Source organism: Macaca nemestrina, chromosome 1 (genome assembly GCF_043159975.1).
Source record: "Macaca nemestrina isolate mMacNem1 chromosome 1, mMacNem.hap1, whole genome shotgun sequence".
Taxonomy (NCBI): domain Eukaryota; kingdom Metazoa; phylum Chordata; class Mammalia; order Primates; family Cercopithecidae; genus Macaca; species Macaca nemestrina.
Window position 1 is genome coordinate 141,692,466 of NC_092125.1, and position 13,120 is coordinate 141,705,585.

Below are 13,120 nucleotides of genomic sequence, written 5' to 3' on the forward strand. Positions count from 1 at the left end.
AAAGCAGGCAGACAAAACTAACTGAGTCCATCACAAAAGTCAATGGGTGGAGCAGGCTGCAAAACATCAGGTCCCCATCCTGCTTAGACTCTGCTGGATTTAGAGGTTTATCTGCATCTCCATGACCTTCCAAGCAAACAAGATTATCTCAACACTCTCCATGTGACTCTTTAATGTGAACTGTTTTTTAAAAATATATATTGTTGGGATAAGTAGAAAATTGTGATTATTAGTAAAAGTGACCTTTGGAAATGTTCATTAATTATGTGTATTTTTTCTTATGAATCATCTGTCTATGCTCTTTGCCTATACCATATTATTAATCAATATATTTATCAGGTATCTCAATACATTTAATAATTGTGCAAAGTCTAAAAATATTTCAACATCTAAAAATATTTCATAGACTCTTGTACAGGTCTTTGGAGATTATCTAGTAGCATGACTCTCATTTTACAAAAAATCAAACAAAAGAACCAAGAAGGGAAGTGTCAAGCCAGCTCAACAGATGAAGGAATAGAAAATCCAGTTGGATCCTCCACCAGTTAGATGGTGCTGCTCCTTCAATTACTTCTAAATTTGGTCCCCTCAAAGCCACATTTCCTACTCAATCACCATATCCAGGAATTACAGAGAGCCACCTTCATTTTCCCACAGTCTGAAGCATTTTTTTAAAGACTCAGGGTAAATAGTGGAGAGGATTTTAAACTATCTTGAAGCCCCTTGTGATTTCACGCTGTATTTCTTTTTGGCGGGTGGGGGGGAATCTTTTTTATTTTTATACACATGACAAGATTTTACATCAAGAATGGTCAGTTAAATAGTACAAATTTGCATACATGAGGAATGTTAAAAAAATTCAACTAAAAAACCTACTTCTTTCTGTGACCCCTAATCCCACATTTTAGGGGCATCCAAAACAAGTGTCTCCCAAAAGAAATGAATTAAATTTCACATTCCCTCTCCACAAAGGATCCAAACAGTGAGAGTATAATATACAATTCATCTTTTTCAGCTGTAGATTCCTTTGCTGTTTCTTGTTCTTCTTCATGTGTTCCTACATCCATTTCTTTGTCTTCATCTTGCTCTGTGTCTTCTATTGTGTCTTCAGGTTCTTCTTTGGGTTCTTCTTCCAACTTTGCATCAGGGTCAATGTTCAAACTTAGGGAAGCATTCTTTCTATTCTATCTCCATATGCTTTAGTGTCTGGTAAAAGATATCCTGACCGAAGCATTGCTGTTTCACACAAAACCACAGCAAGATTCAAGACTATTTTATCATCTTCACCTTTCCTTAATTCATCGAAGCATGTCTCTGATCAGCGGGTGTTTAGGATTAATTTCAAATGTTTTCTTCTGACTTGCATAGTAATTTGTAGAGCTGTCCTTGCTCGTTTGATATGCTTATGCTTTCATGATTCTGTCCATGTTGCCAGACAGTCCGTACTGACTGGCCACCAAAGCACACAGAGATTCTGTCAGGTGCTGAGACACCACAGCCTTCTCAATTTTGTCCTTAAGGGCTTTATCTTTCATCCAATTGAGCAGAGGCTCAAATTCTTTCTCAACTGTTTCACAACTCTCCTTAGTTTTCTCACTTTCATCAAACTTCACTCCTTCCTTGACAACATTCTGGAACCTCTTCCCATCAAATTTGGGAAGGGTCTGACTGCAGTATTCATCCACAGGTTCTGTGAGGTAAATAACTTCATAGCCCTTTTTCAGAAGTCGCTAAACATAGAGAAGATTCAGCCTCTTTTCTGCTGGACCCAGCCATGAAGTAGATTTTGTCTTGTTTTCTCTTCATTCTTTCCACATACTGGTCTAGGGTAGTAATGTCAGTTGGATGATGAGAAGACTGGAACATAAGAAGTTTAGCAAGACGTGTTTGATTCGAGTGGTCTTCAGTCACACCAAGCTTGATGTTGGTACCAAATTCTTTCCAAAAAGTATCATTGTATTTCTCATCAGCAATCTTCTTGATCATGTCCAGAGTTTTACAAACAAGCTTCTTCCTAATCACCTTAAGCAGTTTATGTTGTTGAAGAGTCTCAAGAGAAACATTCAAGGGGAGATCATCTGAGTCCACTACACCCTTGACAAAATTAAGGTACTTAGACATCATATCACGGAAGTTATCTGTGATGAATACACAGTGCACATAGAGCTTAATGTAATCACTCTTTTTAGATCCATATTCGTCAAATAGACCACGTGGAGCAGATGTGGGTACAAATAAAACTGACTTGAAGGTAACTTCCCCTTCAGCGGTAAAGTGAATATAAGCCATGGGGTCATCACTTTTCTTTGAAAACGATTTGTAAAAAGCTTTGTATTCATCTTCTATTTTTTTTTTTTTTTTTTTTTTACTTCTTTTGATGGTCTCTGCCGTATTGGTGTGATATCATTCATAAGTTCCCAGTCCTAGACAGTTTTTTCAACTTTTTAAATCTTTGGTTTCTTTTCTTCTTTTTCTTCCTCTACTGCAGCTTCATCATCAGATTCTTCTTTGTCTTCTTTTGCTACTTCTTCTTCCTCCATGTGCTCATCAACAGTTTCAGCCTTGCTCCAGCCGCACAGTCTGCCCAACTCAGGCTGTAATTTTAATTTCCCCATTAGCACCTTGCAAATCTCCATTCCAGATAGCACAGTATTCGGCTGCATTTTGCCATTTACATGACACAAGTTATAGCCAAAAAAGGTTAGTGTAGTGTTGTATCCCTGTTAAGGAGTAAGAACTAAATGTGGAGATCAAGCTGCAGAATTTTGTAGGAGGAGGGGTAGAAAGGGTGGAGCAACCATTTCAATGTTGGCCTCAGCGCCTCTTTGCTTTGAAATCCTGGATCCTCATGAAGTTTCTGACCACAGAAGAGACTGAAAATACCCTGATTGGGAGGAGGCATTCCGTGCTCCTCCCACCATTCCTACTCAGCATCAGTGATGCAGTGAGGGTGTGGGTCAGTATTAGTCTGTTTTCATGCTGCTGGTAAAGACATACCCGAGACTGGGAAGAAAAAGAGAGTTTTGTCTGCTTGTTTGTTCATTTTTGAGACAGAGTCTCACTCTGTCTCCAGGCTGGAGTGCAGTGGTGTGATCTCGGCTCACTGCATCTTCTGCCTCCCAGGTTCAAGCAATTCTCCTGCCTCAGCCTCCTGAGTAGTTAGGATTATAGGCACCCACCACCACGCCCAGCTAATTTTTGTATTTTTAGTAGAGACGGGGTTTCACCATGTTGGCCAGAATGGTCTCGATCTCTTGACCTTGTGATCCGCCCGCCTCGGCCTCCCAAAGTGTTGGGATTACAGGGGTGAGCCACTGCGCCTGGCCGAAAAGGGGGTTTTATTAGACTTACAGTTCCACATAGCTGAGGAGGCCTCAGAATCATGGCAGGAGGTGAAAGGCACTTCTTACAGGGCAGTGGCAAGAGAAAATGAGGAAGATGCCAAAGTGGAAACCCCTGATAAAACCATCAGATCTCATGAGACTGATTCACTACCAGGAGAACAGTAAGGAGGAAACTGCCCCCATAATTAAAATTATCTCCCACCATGTCCCTCCAACAACACATGGGAATTATGGGAGTACAATTCAAGATGAGATTTGGGTGGGGACACAGAGCCAAACCATCTCATTGCACCCCTGGCCCCTCCAAATCTCATGACCTCACATTTCAAAACCAATCATGCTTTCCCAACAGTCCCCCAAAGTCTTAACCAATTCAACATTAACCCAAAAGTCCACAGTCGAAAGTCTCATCTGAGACAAGGCAAGACCCTTCCGCCTATGAGCCTGTAAAAAAATGTGGGAGTACAATTCAAGATGAGATTTGGGTGGGGACAGAGAGCCAAACCATATCAGGGTCCCAGCAGATGTGATTTGTAGAAGAGTAACTGGAGGGTTTAGAGTTTCAAAATGTCAACAGATCTTGAGAGAACGTGATTTTCCTTCACTGAGGAAATCTCTTTGTCCAGAGTAAACTTAAGCAATTGTGTTTCATTGACTCTAAGTTTCAAGACTAATCAAGTATCTCCTGTAGTGTGGAAGGCTGACTGCTGAACTCTGTATTTTTATCTGTTAACTGAGTGTTTCCTTTTTCCTTGACAGTGTGTACCCCTCAAGTGATTACAGGTCAGACAGTTGTCTCAATTAAGCTGCTGGCAAGACAAGAGTAGAATTATTTGAAGTGTTGTCAATAAAGAGGTTTAGCATTATTGAGAGATGGCTCTAGAGCTTCAATGAACAAAACTTCAATAATAACAGCAGGAGGGCAGTGTTAAAGCTAATAAAAATAGGTAGAGCACTTAGGATGCACCAGACATTTTATGAAAGCATTGCAAGCATTATCTCACTTAATTTCCACAACAATCCATGAGGTAGGCACCATTATGCTCACTTCACAGATGAAGAGAATGAGGCTCAGAGTGGTAAAGTTGCTTGCCCAAAGTCATATGGTAAACTTCTTGGGACCAGAGCAAGCAATCTGACTCCAGGATCCTGGGATCCTAAGCTCTTTCTGTACAAACTCCATGACTACTCTGGAGGTTGTAGCCTCTGCTCCTGAAATAGTAGCTGCTCAAAAAATATGAGCCAATTGAATGAATAGATGCTCTGTATTAGGCTGTTCTTGCAGTGCTATAAAGAAACACCCGGCTGGGCATGGTGGCTCAGGCCTATAATCCCGGCACTTTGGGAGGCTGAGGTGGGCAGATCATGAGGTCAAGAGATCAAGATCATCCTGGCCAACATGGTGAAACCCCATCTCTATTAAAAATACAAAAATTAGCTAGGCACGGTGGCACGTGCCTGTAGTCCCAGCTACTCAGGAGGCTGCTGAGGCAGGAGAATCGCTTGAACCAGGGAGTCAGAAGTTGCAGTGAGCCGAGATGGTGCCACTGCACTCCAGGCTGGTGACAGAGTGAGACTCCATCTCAAACAAACAAGCAAACAAACAAACAAAACAACAGCAACAACAAAACACCTGAGACTGGATAACTTATAGAGAAAAGAGGTTTAACTGGCTCTGTATGCCTTAAAGGAAGCATGGTGCTGGCATCTGCTCAGCTTCTGGGGAGGTCTCTAGAAGGATGCAATCATGGAGGAAGGCGAAGAGGAGGCAGGCACATCACATGGCCAGAGCAGGAGCAAGAGAGTGAGGTGCCACACACTTTCAAACAGCCAGATCTCATGAGAAGTCTCTCACTATTTCAAGGACAGCACCAAGGGGCTGGTGCTAAACTATTCATAAGAAATCAACTCCCAGGATCCAATCACCTCCCACCAGGCCCCACCTCCAATACTGGGAATTACAATTCAACATGAGATTTGGGTGGAGATAAACATACAAACGATATCATGCTCCATGGTGCTGAGGCCTGGGTCAGAGTCAGGTGGCTGCATGTTCTGCAAGCCTGAAGGGAGACCTGAGAGCTACATTAAGACAGCCTTTCAAACTTCTCAGAGCTTTGCTTGAATTTAGAACCTTTTGAATAATTGTCACAGTAATGCCTCATCTTTGTTTTAGCAGTATTTAAGAGGCCGAGGCAGGCGGATCACAAGGTCAGGAGTTCGAGAACAGCCTGGCCAATATGGTGAAACCCCGTCTCTACTAAAAATACAAAAAAAATTAGCCAGGCATGGTGGTGCACACCTGTAATTCCAGCTACTCAGGAGGCTGAGGCAGGAGAATTGCTTGAACCTGGGAGGCAGAGGTTGCAGTGGACTGAGATCATGCCACTGCACTCCAGCCTGGGTGACAGAGGGAGACTCCGTCTCAAAAAAAATAGTGGTAATTATTATGTTTACCACTGTTACTTTTTAAGAGGGGAAAAATGGTAATTCCTGAATATGCAGTGAAAGGGGCTGGTTAAATAAATTATGAAAATACATATGACAGAATACTTAGCCATTAAAAATCCAGTTGTATAAGAATACCACAGGACATAAAAACACATTTTTGATATATTATCCAGGGAAAAAGGCAGGTTACAAAACAGAGTATTGCCAGGCACAGTGGCTCACGCCTGTAATCCCAGCACTTTGGGAGGCCGAGATGCCGATCACCTGAGGCTGGGAGTTCGAGACCAGACTGACCAACATGGAGAAACCACGTCTCTACTGAAAAAATACAAAATTAGCCAGGCATGGTGATGCATGCCTGTAATCCTAGCTACTTAGAGGCTGAGGCAGGAGAATTGCTTGAACCCGGGAGGCGGATGTTGCAGTGAACTGAGATTGCGCCACTGTACTCCAGCCTGGGCAACAAGAGTGAAACTCTATCTCAAAAATAAAAATTAAAAAAAAAATAAAAATAGAGTATTTTCCCAATAACATACATACATTTATGCATAAAAAAATATCTGGAAGAAGATACATTAATACATTAACCATAGTTATTTCCATGTGGTAAGAGTATAGGTAGTTTTAATTTTCTTGTTTGTGATTAAATTTCTTTTCAAATTTTCTACAATAACTATATATACATTTTCTAATCAGAAAAAACACTAATGTGATTTTTCTCTTTTTTCTTGAGACAGATTTTCACTCTTGTTGCCCAGGTTGGAGTGCAATGGTGCAATTTCGGCTCACCTCAACCTCCGCCTCCCGGATCAAGTGATTCTCCTGCCTCAGCCTCCCTAGTAGCTGGGATTACAGGCATGCGCCACCATGCCCAGGTAATTTTGTGTTTTTAGTGGAGACAGGGTTTCTCCATGTTGGTCAGGCTGGTCTCGAACTCCCGACCTTAGGTGATCTGCCCATCTTGACCTCCCAAAGTGCTGGGATTACAGGCATGAGCCACTGCGCCCGGCCTTATATTGTGATTTTTAAAAGGGGTGATAATCAAATTTTGATCTTCAGTTTAAAATTAAGATATGTGTCTAGACACAGTGGCTCATGCCTATAATCCCAACACTTGGGGAGGCCGAGGCAGGAGGATCACCTGAGATCAGGAGTTTGAGATCAGTCTGGCCAACGTGGTAAAACCCCATCTGTACTAAAAATACAAAAATTAGCTGGACATGGTGGTGCATGCCTATAATCCCAGCTACTTGGAAGGCTGAGGCAGGTGAATTGCTTAAACCCGGGAGGTGGAGGCTGTTGTGAGCTGAGTTCAGGCCACTGCACTACAGCCTGGGTGACAGAGACTTGGTCTCAAAAAAAAAATAATAATAATAATTAATTAATTAAATTAAGATACGAAGTTGCAACTTAGTAAAAGACGCAATATAACTAGTAAAAACATGACTAGCCAAAACATAAAGTTAAAAAAAATTACAATACAGGAAAGAGAGAGTTTTCCTAGTCCAACGCTCAAATCCCTTTCTGTGCTGACCCTTTTCATCACTATGTCACCCTAACATAAGCCATCTTATGAATCTTCAATTCTTACCTTCTTCTCCCTCACTCTTCCTCCCTCAACCTCCTCATACACCTCCCCTCAAGGGCCACTTCACCGCCATCCCCAGGCCTGGCTTTAAGGGCTGACCTCCATGCAGAAGAGGCCTGATTCCACAGCAGCCCACACCAGCCCTGACCTCTCAGAACTCTGAGGTCCTGGGAAAGGGAGCCTGACTCCGACCCTCCTTGAGAGAAGGAAGTGGCAGTGAGATGCCCTCACCAGGTCTGCTCCCAGCCTGCCTTATCCCTGGTACAGAGGCTGGGGTTTCCTGCCCGGAAGCACTAGGCCTGAACACAATGGGGGTTATCAGTCACCATCGGGGGATTAGGACCACGGGAGCCCTCCACTTAATGGCCAGGTTTCCAGGCCTTTCCTGCATGAATCTTTACTTCCGTGGAAGCTCTTGTTTTGGTCTTTTCCAAGACGGAAGCCCTTCTCCCCGCTTCCCACCCCTCTTTCACCCTGGGTCAGTACCCTTTCACTTCCCAGCCTTTTCTCCTTTGGGTCTAAGTCAACTGAAATTGATCATAATAAGAGCCTGGGTAAGGAAAGTGTTTCTGCTCTTTCTAGACCTTTTTTTTTCTTTTTAAATTATAGGTAAAATAGATGCATTAATTTAATTGGCTTCTATGATGAGATGAATAATTTCATCAACTGAACAAATTAACAAATGATACCTGAATTGAGATTTAAGTTCTTAATCTAATAGTTGGCTTATTTAGCAGCCCTTAATAGAGGGTCTTTCCATATTAAAAAGTAGAGATATTAATAATTAATTTATAAGAAAAAGTTTTTTAAAAAGCGTAACTTATCATGTTGTAAACGTTAATAATAAAAATGGCAGAGTTGCTTTTAAAACCTATCTTGGAAAATAAGAACTAGCACTTACTGAATGCTTACATGTATCAAGTAGCTTACTCATATTAGCTCATTCAGCCCGAAGGATCACTTATTTTATGAATGACAAAACTGGCCCCCTGAGAGGTTGAATAACTCACTGAGATCACCGGGTATGTAAATGTCAGGGCTGAGTTTTGAACCCAGCCTGTGTAACCTCAAAGTCTTTAGACCTTACATTATACTACTGCCTCTCAAAGTAGCTGGAACCACTTACATCTACCAACATTTCCCAGTATTAGTGTAGGTATTAGACATGAGTTTACATTTGAAAGCTTGTCTCCCTCCCTCACTAATTCCAAGCACAACTTCTCAAAACTCACCACCATTACCCAAGGAGTTGAGCAGCTGTAAGCTCAGAAAAGATGAAAAGATAATGGTGTTGGTTTTCACGACCCCCATTAATTCAAAAGAAAAACTACACTAAGCCACAAAGAAAGTGTTAACAAGGTAAACAAAGGTATGATTTTTCTAATGCATGTATCTGTGTATGTGATGATATATAGGATATAATACGAGATAGTTTTCAAACAATTTTGAGGGTATCCCTGCCTTCCTGGACCTTAAGCGCATGCTTATCTGCCTATTGGGTAATTGAGTATTGCCAACTCCCACTTCCCGAATTGGATGTGGGAAAAGAGAAAGCAAGGAAAAGGAAAAGAAGAGACCAGGAGTGATGGCATATGCCTGTAGTCCTAGCTACTCGGGAGGCTGAGATGGGAGGATCCCTTGAGGCCAGGAGTTCAAGGCTGCAGTGAGCTATGATCACACCACTGTACTCCAGCCTGGGCAGCAGAGCAAGACGCAATCTCTATTTAAAAAAAAAAAAAAAAAAAAAAGGAGGAAGAAAGAAGGAAGAAAAGGACATCTACTCAGAAGTGGAGGTGGTGGTGGTAGAAATTAACATTTGTGAACTCCTGCAGGCTTCACGCTGACTTTTCCTGCAGGAGGGTGATATCCTGAAGGGAGAGAGCCCCTGATTGAGGGTAAAGGGCATCCAGGGTCTGGGGGCACAGCCCTGCCTCCTAGTGATAGGCCTGCTCTGACTCAGCCCGGGAGGGCAGCCAGACCTGCACCTCCCTGTTTCCACTGATTCCACTGGGACCCATTGCAGAATGACTCATATGAGCTCTGCTGCCCTGCGAAGCCTGAGGGATGTCAGTGCCTGCTCTGGGCAAACACCCCAACAGTCAATTTAAGTTATTTAGTTAATTTTTATGACATCCAGTCAGGCTGCCTGAGGGGTGAACCTCTGAGATCATGATGACACATGTGGCCGTGGCTCCTGGGATCTCTGCAGTTTCTGTGGTTTCCATGGGTCTTCGGTCCCACGTAGGGCCACTGGCTGTGCTTTGAGGAGCGCCATGCAGAACGTGGTCCATGTGAGAACATGTGAGGGAGGACGGCAGGCACTTTTCAGGGAAGGATGGAGGCTGTGCAGTCAGAGGAGCCACCTTGCCACACCCCTTGGGTGAGGTGACCTCATGCAGTGGATGCCTCTGTGGCCTCCATATGAAAGACGCAACTGTGGGTTCCTTTGGGGTGCTGGGAGAGCCATTTACCTTGGGGGAGCTTGGGGGTTTTCCAGAAGAATCCAAATGTATCTACTAAGAGCACTGAAATTTCCTGGAGGGTTCTGACGTTGGTCTTCTTCCCATGCCTTGGATAATCTGTTCGGGGGTTTGTGAAGTTTGTGGCCTAGAAGCCCTGGGGTGATTCTCTGTGTATTGGGAAGGTACTGCTATTCAGCGAGCCCTCCAAAGTCTTTTAACCTGGACAAGGGAAAGAACCATGATGAGGAAATTTGGCTTTCTCTGCTGGGACTGCTCCAAGAGCCAGAAGCAGAAAGGTGGGGTGGGATGCTTAACGGTATTGACTCACTCAGGCCTAAGGCCCAAGGGTGGCTGGGAAGTGAGATCTGTGGAAGGGGCTTTTTCACGGTTACTGACACCACCAAAACTCATGCTTTCCTCCTTTATTGCAACCAGTCCTGTCTCCTAGCACCCCTTTGGGAGGCAGCCCAACACCAACTTCCCCTACCTGGGGTGAGAGTAGGGCATATCCTCCCTGGGTCAGCAGACTCAGTCCAGCTACCATCTCAAAGTTCAACCCATCCATCATTCAATACTAGGCCAAGTTCTTCCTGCTGAGAAGGAAGTCACCTTTGCTGCATCCTATGGCCTCCCTGCTGGAATGCCCACTTGCTCTAGGCAGCAAGTACAGGTTGCTGTTTCTGACAATCAGTTATTGAGTTCTTTGGTTCCTTGTTCCCAGATCTCAATTCAGTAAGTTTCCAGATGTGACTTACAATATAACAGGAAAAAATGGCTTGGAAGACAAAGGAGGTCCATTCTCTCTTCTCTAGGATAAAGGATGATTTTAAGGACAGGGCCTGGTCTTTAAAGATTCTTTGATTTAAGTAATATGTGCTTTGGGAATTCATAATCTTTTCAAGGGGCTTTTTCATTGCATTGAGGAAAGTACTATAGCTTCATTTGACAAATGAAGGCATTGAAAAACAGAGAGGTGAAGTTATTTCACTTTCAAATAGGATATAAGGACTGAACTTGAAGTTCTTCGTAGTTTAAAGTTCTGTCCTACCACGTTCCTCTGGGAGGAAGCCTAGGGAATCTAAGGAGTCTTCAGTCATAAAAACGGGTGGCTTAGATGGATCAGTATCAGGTTGGTGGTAACATGTATCAAAAGCATTGTGATTAACCAGGTGTGGTGGGGCAAACCTGTAGTCCCAGCTACTTGGGAGGTTGAGGCAGATGGATCACTTGAGCTCAGGAGTTCAAGTCTGCTGCAGTGAGCTATGATTATGCCACGGCACTCCAGCCTCAGTGACAGAGTGAAACCCTGTCTCTGAAAAAAATTAAAAATAAAAAAAGCATTATGAACGCTGTTGGATTCAGCATCTGCACTTCTAGATCTCTCCTGGGAAATTAATCAGAGGGCTGCAAAGATATTGTTAAATAAAGTTTATGGGAGGCCATTGGTTTGGACTCAGTTCCTGCAGTCAGCTGAACAGACCAGACCAAACCAGAATGGACTCACTTGTGACAGGTGCTTCATAATCAAGCTGTACTTAGAAACAGATCAGTTTTTCAGAAAACTAGAGATCACAGCAACCTATCCAAAAAGGCCTGGTCGGCTGGGCACAGTCACTCACACCTGTAATCCCAGCACTTTGGGAGGCTGAGGTGGGCGGATCACTTGAGGCCAGGAGTTAGCAAACATAGCGAAACCCCGTCTTCACTAAAAAGACAAAAAATTAGCCTAGTGTGGTGGTGCACGCCTGTCGTCCCAGCTACTTGGGAGGCTGAGGCATGAGAATTGTTTGAATCCAGGAGGTAGAAGTTGCAGTGAGCCATGGTACTGCCGCTGCACTCCAGCCTGGGCCACAGAGCAAGGCTCTGTCTCAATCAACAGTAACAATAACAACAACAAAACCTAAAAAAGCCTAGACAAACTGAATCAGCATAAAGAAGCCCCCTCTACTTTAGCCATATAAGGAAAGTAAACCAAAGTAACCTGATGTTAACCAATCCACTTTTTGCACTCTGCTGTTTCTTTGTTCCTGCTCAAGCTACCTTATAAAAACCAGCTGTTCTGTCATGCCCAGGAGAACACCTTTCTATTCTGCACATGAAATGCTGCCTGATTCACAAATCACTAATAAAGCCAATTAGATCTTTAAACTCAGTTTTTTGTAATTTTTTCCTTGACAATATATAGGTAATGACACTCATTGAAAGTAAGGGAGGAGACCACCCCTCATATTGTCTTATGCCCAATTTCTGCCTCCAAAGAAAGAAGAAGTAAAAACTAAAAGGCAGAAATGAAATCCACAGGCAGATGGCCTGGTGCTGCACCCTGGGCCTGGTAGTTAAAGATCGACCCCTGTCCTAATTGGTTCTGTTATCTATAGATTACAGACATTGTATAGAAATTCACTGTGAAAATCCCTATCTTGTTTTGTTCCGATCTCATTACCGGTGCATGCAGCCCCCAGTGATGTACCCCTTGCTTGCTCAATCAATCATGACCCTCTCACACACAGCCCCTTAAAGCTGTGAACCCTTAAGAGGGACAGGAATTGCCCACTCGGGGAGCTCGGCTCTTGAGACAGAAGTCTTGCCGATGCCCCAGGCTGAATAAACCCCTTCCTTCTTTAACTCGGTGTCTGAGGAGTTTTGTCTGTGGCTTGTCCTGCTACAATAGGACTGCTTCTAATGACAAAAACTTATAAATAGCCTAAACATTGAACAATAGGGAATACATAATTGGGTTCTCTATTATGTACTATCGAAAATGATGTTATAGAAGAGTATTGTTAAGAAACAATGTATTTTTAAATGAATAAAGAGGGCTTCAAAACAGTATGTGTAGTATAATCTCATTTTTAATTTAAAAAGTATCCATCTCAGAAAAATACTAGAGTGATATTATTTCTGAATAGTTTTACTTTTTTCTTAATGTTTTATAAATTATCTGCATTGAATATGCATGCCTTTTTACTAAAAACAACACTAATGTTTTTTAAAACAATACTGAAGAGGGTAACTGAGAGAAAACATTCTCTACAATACTCAAAAGAAGGCAATGAAGGTTATGAGTACAGGGAGAGAGTGGTAGGAGTATGGGCACTTAGCGATCTTACCCAACAGCCTTAGCAGGGACCTCAGGTTGAAACAGGATATAAGAATTGAACTTGAAGTTCTTATTTCATTCATCTTGAGCCTCGATGCTTCTTCAGCTGCCCATCACCCAGCCTTGCAGAGAGGACACAAACTCCTGTTAAGGCTTCTCTCTGGGATTTAATAAG

General features: G+C 42.9%; 1 pseudogene; it reads right to left on the minus strand.

Annotated features, from left to right (window-relative positions):
* Window positions 1-1,298: 1,298 nt before the first annotated feature.
* On the minus strand, window positions 1,299-10,410 carry LOC112427345 (endoplasmin-like; annotated as a pseudogene).
* Window positions 10,411-13,120: the final 2,710 nt, after the last annotated feature.